Here is a 10,601-nt window from a genome sequence, read left to right on the forward strand (position 1 = left end):
TCCATCAAGTGGCCCATAGTCTCTTCTGATGAGCCTGGCCTGAGAGTTGTGGGTTTAAGGCCAACCTGAGCTACCTACCCTGTCTCAAAATAACAATAACAAAATAAATAAACATTCTATATTCCCTAAGTTATTCTTAGGGAATCTGGATTCTGTTTTTATTAGACAGGATCATTGTTGGGGAGTAGACCTGTGTTTGATGGGTCATGGTTAAAACACACCATGTTGTCAACACTTGGAGTGAAGCTGACTGAAGAGGAGTGTGTGTGTTAGTGTGTGTGTGTGTGTGTATAAGTATGCACCCATCTGACCATAGGAAGGCATCAAGGAGCCCATGAGACATCCTAAATGTGACACAGTACAGGCCTCAAGAAATTAGGATTTAGAGCCAGGTGTGGTAGGGCAGTCCTAGAGTCCCTGGCCTTTAAGAGGTCAAGGCAAGAGCATCACAGGGTCCAGGCTAGCTTAGGCTACATACTGAGTACCAGGTCAGCCATGGTAAAGAGCAAGGCCCATTTCAGACAAGAAGACACAAATTATTTAAAAGTTTAGAATTGCAAGATCAGTGGTAAAGCTCTTGCCTAGTCTGTGTAAGAGGTCCTGGGTCCATAAGTTCTATGAGGCCGGAGGCTTATGGGAGTTGGCTCTCTCTGTTTGCCATGTGGGTCCCAGGGATTGAACTCACATTATCAGGCTTGAAGGCAAGCCCCTTCCCCCACTGAGCCATCTCGCTAGCCCTTAACTCTCAGCTACATACCTACCTATCATGTTGCCAAGTCTATTGGGAGAACTCTTTGATAACAGACCTGAGATTTTATACAGGTCCTCCTAGGTCTTGAGAGCCCTGCCTTAGCTTCCCCATCTGTAGAATGGGCACAACCGACTTCCTCACAATTAAGAATGTGTGTTCCATTCCCAGTACTAGGGGTGAGGTGGGGTGGGGGTGGGGAATATAAACCATATACAAAAGTCTAGAAAGGTCTGGGCTAGCTCCTGATATGGAATAAAGGCGAAATGAACATTCTTCCTTTTCTGCCTTCTTTATTTAATCCCCAATGAATATTTCTATTAAATTGTTTTGGAGCCCTATTGTTTAAGATCTTGTTCAACTCATGACACAGCCAAACCTCAAGCCTCTAGTAGGAAATACCTTACACCAATTAAGACCTTCTCACCTAGGCAACAAGTTCCAGGACCCACCTATAGGGAGATGAAGTCCCCAGGAGGATACCAAATGAAAAGGTCACTAGTCCCCATGTCCTGGCCACTGTCGGCCTTATGAGGCTCAAAGCCCTCAGAACTTCCCAGTCTTCTTAATTAGACCAGGCCATGCTGTCTTTCACCCCCCACACACACCCCCAAACAAAAGAGAGATGGTGGCGATTGGGAAATCCCACCTCTGATGCCAGCGATAAGCGATCCCCCTCCCCTCTCCTTCCAGATAAATCACACCAACGCCCCCACCCCCACCCCCTGGAAGAAGTACCGTAAAAATATGACCAGCAAACACATTTGTCACAGGTGACATAATGTCAGGAAAATATATGATCAATTTAGCAGGCAGAGGTGGCTGTCAGTTTGGGGGCCCTCCAGAGTTCAGGCATGCCCATAAAAGAACTCCCCAACCCAGTGACTCCCCCTGGAGAGAGAGAGAGATCTCCTTCCAAATTTGCCTGTCACCTGACATCCAGGAGCAGGAATTCCCCCGGGGAAGAAGGAATCGGTTCATCCCAGTCTGCAGGAGCCAAAGATGGAAGGGGGAGGCAGGGGGAGGCTTAGGGCTGGGCAAAGTCATCTCCTTCAGTGATTTAGGGCTGGGATCTCCCAAAAGAAAGTCCCTCCGTTGCCCTGAGGTCCTGGGACTGGCTACCCAGAGACAGCAAGCTTAGGAAACTCAACTCCCAGGGCCGTGGTGGGAGGGAACAGGACAGGGCCCAGTTGCTGCTGTCTGGTAGAAGCAAAAGCACAGACCCCAGACATGTGTGACCTCCGGTTCACTCGTCGCTGCTGATCAAAAGGAAGCGGCTGGTCCACCCTGCCCAGGCCTCCTCAGGCCCGGAGGATTCAAAGCTACTGACTTTGTGGCTGGTGTGGCTTCCATTAACCCAGATGTTGGTGCCGAGGACGCCACCAAAAAAAAAAAAAAAGTTGAATATCTCCAACACGGAATGAATCATGGGAATCCAATAGCTCCGGCCAGCGCAGTGACCTTTAAAGCAAGATAGTATTACTTTAAACGAACATAGTAGGGGAACCATTAAGATAAACCGCACCGGTCACGGCATCCTTCAACTCTGAAAGACAGCGGCTCCATGACTGGGTTCTCCGTCAACTCCAGGGAGACAGCAGTCTGTGGTAACTCCATTTACCAGGGTTGTCCAAGACCTCCACATCCCACACGGAGTGTTTCTCCCCGTCTCTTCCTTTCTTTCCTTCTTCGGGACAGGGTGTTGCTATGGAGCCCAGGCTAGCTTCAAACTCTCACTCATCTTACTTTAGCCTCCCGAATGCGGGGTTACAGGCCTGCACCACCTTAACTGGCCGGGCACATCGCTTTCATTCTCCCATAGCTAAGCAGCCTCACTGAAGACTCACTGGAGTGAACACCTTACTGTAGCTTTTGGGAGAGTTTTGTTTGTTTGTTTTTGTTTTTAACCGTGAAATCCTGAGACCCAAAGGATTATAGTATCAAACCAATGAAATCTACTGCTACAGACACACATGGCTATTGGGGGATCTTCCTCTCTGGACTAGGAAATAATACAATGAGCTAAAAGAAATATGTGCACATGTGTGTGTGATTGCCTACAAGACAATTGCTTTTTATATTATTATTGACAAGGTCTCTCTGTCTCTCTCTGTCTCTCTCTCTGTCTCTCTCTCTGTCTCTCTCTCTCTGTCTCTCTCTGTCTCTCTCTTTCTCTCAATCCCTGGTTCTGTAAACCAGGCTAGCCTTAAACTCACAGAGATCCCCCTGTACACTGGGGCAGTGTACACTCAGAGATCCTGAGTATACACTACCCCAGCCAGGTGTTCAGGTGTTTCCTTGGTAGACAAGGTCTCCCTGTGTAGGCCAAGATAGCCTGTAGCTCCCAGTCTCCCTGCTTCAGTCTTTGGAGTTCTGGGGTGTACACACAGCCTTCATCTGAAGTCATACATGTCCATAGAGGTCCTTGGAGACTGAGACAGAATCCTCACTCTCAGATGATGACGCTCAGGCAGCCCCTGGGTTCAGTGAGAGGCCAGTCTCCAGAGAAACACAAACTAGTTACAGCCAGCACTTTGAGAATGCTCACCAGGCAAGGGTATTGGTTCAGCCCTAACTGGGGCACACTCATACACGCACGCACGCAAGCATACCCGCCCGCACACACTAATTTTGTGCCAGGTTGTCATAAAACTTAAGACATTTATACGAGGGTCAGAGGTCAAGAGGGGCCAGCCTTATTTTCTGTTATTAATTACACCTTATCCATTCCACACGGACTGCGCTTGTCTTAGATAAGGTTACAATACTGTTTTATTGGGAAGCCTCCAGGCTCATAGACTGGGGGTGGGGAGGTGGGTTGAGATTGGGACAGGAGACAAAGGAAATCATGGGATGGGGTAGAGAGAAGGGGGAGGGCTCCTCGGTCATCTTCCCTTCCCCCAACCCCACCCCCAACCCCCGGCCAGTTTCTTGTCTTCCGGCTGCACTCATTTTCCACACTAACAGAACTCTCTCCCAAGGCACATGAACCTGATCTCTGAACCAACTGGGTCTTGAGCAGGCTTTGGGTTTCAGAGTGAAGAGAGACAGTTGGAATGGAGGAAGTGGCAGGCGAGCAATGCCAACTAGAAGCCTGGCAACAGAGGGAGGAAGTACAAGTCAGAATGGGGGTCATGCCCACCCCACCTTGGTTGGCTAAGTGCAAAGGACAGCTGCCTGTGGGGCTAGGGGGTTCTTAACCAACCTGAGACTCTGAGTCGGGGATGGGAGTGAGGAGAGAGGCAGAGGAGGTTGGGGCCTTTGCCTCTCTTGCCAGTATTGGATGCTAGGGAACGGACAAGCAGGAGATCTACCTATTGGGTGCTAGGGCACGGGACCCATCTGCACTGAGTAGGCTATCCATTGTACTGTGACTCCTTGAAGTTTCCAATCCTTTTGATTTTTTTGAGAGTCTCTAGATTTCTCAGAGTGACCTGGAACTCCTCTCACCTTGTCCTCCTGAGAAGCTGGGGTTACAGCCCTTCATCTTCAGGTCCAGGCGCTGGAGGGGTTCCTTGGTTCTTTGGCCCTTAGCTGACAAGGAGACAAAAGTGGATCCATCCATCATGGACGAAAGAAACTCAAGACCCCTGCATCCCCAACCCCTACCCACAGGGAGTTACGGCCTGGCAGAGCAGAGAGAGAGAGAGATGTCTCACAGACACAACTAGGAAACTGGGCTAGAAAACACAGTTTAGAATCTTTTATGTGTCTGGTGTTGAACATTTAGTTGTTTAGTGTGTATGTATGGGGCGTGAGGTTCATGGTGTGTGGGGAGGCCCAAGAACAACTTGGGGTCCTGGGGAATCGAACTCTGGTCACCCGTGCAGTGGCCACAAGTGCCCTGACCCACTGAGCCATCTCACCAACTCCCAGATGCGAATCTTGGCTCCAGCTTTTAAGTCGGGCAAAGAACTAGCTTTCCGCAAGCCTTTGTTTTCCCAGTTTGGACAGTAAGAGGAATCCCATCCAATAGCATGAAAAACAGTATCATCTCCAATAACGACAGGACGCTAACATACCCGAGACAAACAATAAGGTTGCTACACCCTTCCTGCGGTCCTGTAAGATAGCGTAATGAGAAGCATGAATCATGGTGTAGATATAATTTATTGTTATTAATATGATCTGTTCTGTCCTTCCTCAGCCCCTCTGGCTGCCAGGAGTGTCTGTGGTCTGTCACTGTGCACTTGAGGACAGGCTCTTTTTGTCCCCTCTCTTCTAGCTTCTAATCACAATGTTCCAATTCTCGGCCAGAGCAAGATGCCATATATTAGCCCCTGTCTGTGATGGCAATCTGGCTTGTGTCTTGCAAACACGGTGGTGCGCCATGTGCCGAGGGCTCACTGCATGCCAGGATCTGGGCTCAGTGTTCTGTGTCTGTGATCACATTTAAAGCCAGCAGCAATGTGGTGAGAGAGGTGTTTACACGCTCTCTGTTTTACACCCAGGAGACCAAGGCTCGAGAAACAAATAAATCTATTTATTTATCCCAGGGAATATTCCCAACTTTGCAAGCAGGAACTCCCTACTGTTGCTAGAATGTTCCTCTGGCACACTTGAAGCTGAGGACTAGGAGGGCCGGGCCTGATACTTCTAAGGTTTTTGTAAGCTGTTTTTGTTTGTTTGTTTGAAACAGGGTCTCAGGTAGCACAGTCTAGCCTGGAAACTTGTTATGTAGCTGAGTCTGGCCTTGAACTCCTGATCTTCCTCCCTCTTCCTCTAGAGTGCCAGGGTTACAGGTGTGTGTCACTACACCAGGCCTGGTTTACTTGTTTTTGTGTCATAGTACTTATTTTGTGTTTTGTTGTTTACTCTGAAACAGGATCTCAAGATGTAGCCCAGGCTAGCCAAATTCAAGGTCCTTCAGCCTCAGCCTCTGAAGTGCTGGGGTCACAGGCATGTGCCTCCATGTGTGGCTGTGCTCTGCTATTCTTTGGCTCTCTAAGTGTCTCTTCACCCATGTGAACAGGCCAGGGAGGACCACAGGGGAAGAGGACTGGACTCAGGGGGGGGGGGGGAGGCAGCCGGCATGGACTGCTCCGGCTTCTATCTGCACATCAGAATGTTTCCTAGGGGTTCAGCCAGGAATTCAGGCCTGGGGGGCCCCACTGGGAGCCCTGCCAGGCAAGTCTTTGATCTTCTCCACAGTCCAGCCCTCCCTGATGTAATCCGCCTTGCAGGCCTGATGTCTAATTTGTGATATCCCCACAGTGTCCCCAAGGGCGCCAGACTAGCAGAGGGACCTGGAGCCTGCTGAAGCTGATAGAGATCCTGAGTTCTGGGGGGTGGGGTGGGGTGAGGACGAAGAGCCTGGCCAGGGACTTCACATTTCAAGTTCCATGGTGGCCTGGCTTCTCCCTGTCACCCCCTTCTCCTTGTGTCTTCCTGTCTGTCCTTCTCCTGGGCTCTCTGGGCTCTCTTTCTCTGTACATGCACATGCTGCCAGAGCTCTGGATATCCCCCCACCCAACCCACGCTGACCCCCTGCTCCTCCATTTGTTTGTTTTTTTTCCCCCCTCTCATTTTCTCCTGATTTCTTGTTCATTCTAGGCCAGAGTCGCTAATACTTTTTCTGTTTTTTTGAGACAAGATCCGATCTCTCATAGCCCAGGGTGGCCTTGAACTAACTCTGTAGTCAAAGGTGACCTTGAACTCCCGATCCTCTGAACTCTCCCTCCTAGGTGCTGGGTGGGATTGCAAGGCTGCACCTATGCGCCTAACTCTGCAGAGCCAGCCGAGGATTAAACCCAGGGCCCCAGCCTTACACACTAGGTAAACAAACACCCTCCCTCCTGAACTGTAGCTCCGGCCTTTTTGATTTTTACTTTTTAATTTCATTTTGTTTCGGGGGGGGGGGNGGATGTCTCAGATATGTTGTTGTGTAGTCCTGGCTATCTGAGAACTCACCCTGCACACTAGGTCAGCCATGAATTTGCAGAAATCCTTCTGCTTCTGCTTCTGCTTCTGCTTCCCAAATCTGGGATTCCAATGTATCCATCACGCCCATCGTAAGAGGCACTAAATGCTTGAGATGTTTTGTTTTGTTGGTATCTTAGCCTAGCCTTGAGCTTCTCTTGCATACAGGGCAAGCATCTACCCTAGAGACACACACACCTCCTGCGTCATTTTTACTCTGAAAGAAGCCGGCCTCAAACTGGTGATCTTCCTGCCTCAGCTTCCTGGGTGGTACTGGGATTACAGATTTCTACAATCATGTCAGGTCCATGCTACAAATTGACTCTCAGTTTTCCTGCGGCCCAGTTATCACTCCTTGAGCGTAGAGCTCGGAGTTTATGGACATTCTAAAACTTCTCAAAACAAACCGGTCCACACACTGGGGGGCCTGCTAAAGCAGCACCCCCTAATCCAGCATACATATACTTATGAACTATTATGGGGACCCCAGCACACACTAAGATTTCTGCCTTTAGATTACCATCTCAGGAGACATGTGATTGCTCTAAGTCCCACAATTAGGAACCAGAAGCTGAGATCTTCATGAAACAATGTAGCTTTTCTAAACCTCTGGACTGCTTGCCCCTTGCTACATGTATTAGAGAAACCACGGGAAAGATCATCTTGAGCTCCAGTTCTTTCTGTTCCAGACTGACTTTCTGTTTGCTCTGGTTTGCACACAGCTAAGTTTTGAAGCTGAAAATGGTAGTACACACCACTACCCTCCTTGAGGCCAACTGTTGCTACAAAAGTGAAATCCTGCCTTTGGGGCCCGACCTGAGTATTCTCTTCAACAGACGGGGTGTGTGCTGCCATTAAGCTTCTAGAAACATCTCTGTACAGAAACCGTCTCGCTAGAAGACTGCATTTTGGGTTGTGGCTGGGTAGGGGGGCACTGTTTTTCCTCCCATTCTGGGGCAGGAGGCATCGTGGTTATTTTGACTGTAGTTTCTGCTTTGTTACACTTTCAGAAACTATGTCTCTTTTCAACAGCTATGGGGATTCCCATCAAACCCCACCCAGGGCCTTTTTTTTTTTTCCAACCCACACATCCCCTCACCCAATAGGTCACAGACTAGGGCCAAACCAGGAAAGTACCCTCTACCCCCACCCCTGCCCAGAGGAAGGGACGGGGCAGATAATCATCCCAGGACCTTTGAAGGGGATCTTCAGTAAATCGAATTTGTCCAAGATGCGTCTAGCAGTTAACATTTAATGGGCGAGGTACCAGCTAATGCACCCCATGCCTGGTGTAAATGGATCCTGCCCCTTTAAGGGCTGGTTGACGTTGGGTGAAGGGGAAAAACAGTTGTGGTGATTTCTGAAACTCAGGGTGAACTCGATCAATGCTGAGGTGATTTGAATCATGTGGCAATGCTTGGTCACCTCTCTGATATCCTATCCCTATCCCTGTCTCTCTCTCTCTCAGAGGATGCAGACATGATTAATGTCACCTGTGACCACCGAGTCTCCTGGCAAGACCCCTACCCCACCCCTCAAAACCTCCGGCAGACAGAGAAACAAATTAGATCCAAAGACAGCGGATCAGTTTCACAGGGGACAGCACCCCCATACACACACCAAGGCTGAGGAGAGGGAGTGGCCTCTAGGGTGCCTGGCCTGGCCTGGCCTGTCTGTCACAAGCAAGCCTAAGATAGAGACCAGACCATAAGGAGCCCAGAAAGAAGGAACATCCGGAGATGGGTGCCGGTGCCACCAAGTCTCAGAGCAAGGGCTTGGCTGCGGCCCTGAGCACACAGGCATTTTGAAGAAGAGTCTCGTATGTGTGTCTTGGTGTGTGTCTGTGTGAATGTTACTGTGTGTGTGAGTGTGTGTTTCTGTGCATGTTAGTGTGTATATGAGTGTGAGTATGTGTATCTGAGTGTGTGTGTTTATGTGTATATATCAGTGTGTATGTCTTTGTGAGTGCCCGTGTATAACTGTGTGTGTGTGTATGTGTCTGTATGTGAGTGTGTGTCTGTGTTTGTGTGTATATATCAGTGTGTATGTCTTTGTGAGTGCCCGTGTATAACTGTGTGTGTGTGTGTGTATGTGTCTGTATGTGAGTGTGTGTCTGTGTTTGTGTGTATATATCAGTGTGTATGTCTTTGTGAGTGCCCGTGTATAATTGTGTGTGTGTGTGTGTATGTGTCTGTATGTGAGTGTGTCTGTGTTTGTGTGTATATGTCTGTGTGAGTGTGTATGTGAATGTGTGTCTATGTGTGTGAGCGTATATGTGTATGTGAGTGTGTGTGTATGTATGTATGTATACATAGGAAGAAATAGTTTTAAAAAAAGAAAAAGAATAGACAAGTGTTGATCTAATTTGTCTCAGCTATTTTGAAATTTGGCCTCTGCACATGTGTACGCACGTACATACAATTGCTTCTGATGTCTATGAAAACAATAGTCCATTTCCTTCTCCTTATTCTTTTTCCATCTTCCCCCTTAGTGCTGAGGATCAAACCCAGGGCCTTATATTATAGTCAAGCCTTCAACCTTCTGCTGAGCTATGGCCCCTCTTTTCCATTTGCCTTCTTATCCTTTCTCTGCCCATTCACACCCCATTGTCTGTTTTCATTCATTCAACCACTATTTCCAGAGTGCCAGGGGCACACCCAGAGGCTTTGAAGAAGAGTATCAAGGCTCTAGTTTTAAGATTAAGAACACCAAGCAACAGGATCCATCCAGGTTCTACATTCTCTTTTTCTTTCTATTATTACATTTACTTATTTATGGGTGTGCACACACGTGCATGCATGTCCTCATGCTGACTCCCCAGGACGGAACTTAGGATGCCAGGCTTGGCTGTAACAGTCTTTCCCTGCTGAGCCATCTTGCTATCCCAGCCTCTCCCCTGCACCCACCTGGGTCTCACGTAGCCTGGGCTGGCTTCAAACTTGTTATGCAGCCAAGACTGGCCTTGGACTTCGAATCCTCTGACATTCACTTTCTGAGAATGGAGTTACAGGCAGGTGCCATGATGCTCTTGCTTGCCTTGTTTGTCTTTAGTGAGCACACTGTGAGTTCCTCAGGAAGATTCGAAACGGAATGTTAGTACAGCCTTCAATCCATTATTCAGTAATCCTGATACAAACTTCCAAAGGCTCAGAAGACGCCAGAGGCTGGCACTCTGTGGAAGAGGGGGAGGGGGAGGGGGAGAAAGAGGAGGAAGAGGAAGAGGAAGAGGAAGAAGAGGATGGAAGAGGAGGATGGGGAGGCAGAGGAGGATGGGGAGGCAGAGGAGGAGGGGGAGGGGAAGGAGGAGGAGGAGATTGAATGACCATCCTGGGCTGGTACCTTGAGATGGCTTGGATAGAAGTGAGTGAGCCTTGGGATGAAGGATCCTTTCTTCCGGTCAGGGGTGACTCAGCTCTGAGGCGGGGAATCACAAAACAGGATTTAAGACATTTCCACTTCAGTAGCACTGGATCAGAAAAAGAAGAGAATGCCAGTGAGATGGCTCAGTTTATGAAGGAGGGCGGCTCTTGTCACCAGGCCTGTTGGCCTGAGTTGGATCCTGAGCACCCACATTGGGCAAAGAGGTAGTCACCTCCCACACGTTGTCTTTTGCTCTCCACAGACATGCCAGGGCGTGCCCATACCCATGTGTGCATACACACAGAGCAAACCAACAAGTATAACAAAGTTATAATTTTGCAATTTTAATTGTGTGTGCAGGTATGTGCACATGAGTACATGGGTCCACAGAGGCCAAATGTGTAGAATCCCCTGGAACTGGAGTTAACAGGCAGTCGTATGCTAACATGGCTATTGTGAACTAAATTTAGCTCCACAACAAGAGTTGGGCACCCTTATACCTGCTAAGCCATCTTGTCAGTCCAAAACTTTTTTGTTTGTTTGTTTGTTTTTGGTTTTTTTTTTGTTTTTTTTG

At 48.7% G+C, this 10,601-nt stretch overlaps 1 long non-coding RNA gene across 3 annotated transcripts in view; it reads right to left on the reverse strand.

The window, feature by feature from the left end:
* Nucleotides 1–3,692: 3,692 nt before the first annotated feature.
* Nucleotides 3,693–10,601, reverse strand: part of LOC110295429 — a 59,282-nt gene continuing 52,373 nt past the window's right edge. For 2 of the 3 annotated variants that reach the window (XR_003836719.1, XR_003836721.1), the window contains exons 2-6: nucleotides 10,007–10,133; nucleotides 9,574–9,736; nucleotides 4,771–4,810; nucleotides 4,199–4,282; nucleotides 3,693–3,842 (exon numbers count right to left, since the gene is read on the reverse strand). This is a non-coding gene — a long non-coding RNA (uncharacterized LOC110295429). The remainder of the gene's footprint in view (nucleotides 3,843–4,198; nucleotides 4,283–4,770; nucleotides 4,811–9,573; nucleotides 9,737–10,006; nucleotides 10,134–10,601) is intronic. The other variant, XR_003836720.1, reaches the window with a different exon arrangement.

The sequence above is a fragment of the Mus caroli genome, chromosome 5 (genome assembly GCF_900094665.2).
Source record: "Mus caroli chromosome 5, CAROLI_EIJ_v1.1, whole genome shotgun sequence".
NCBI classification, from domain to species: domain Eukaryota; kingdom Metazoa; phylum Chordata; class Mammalia; order Rodentia; family Muridae; genus Mus; species Mus caroli.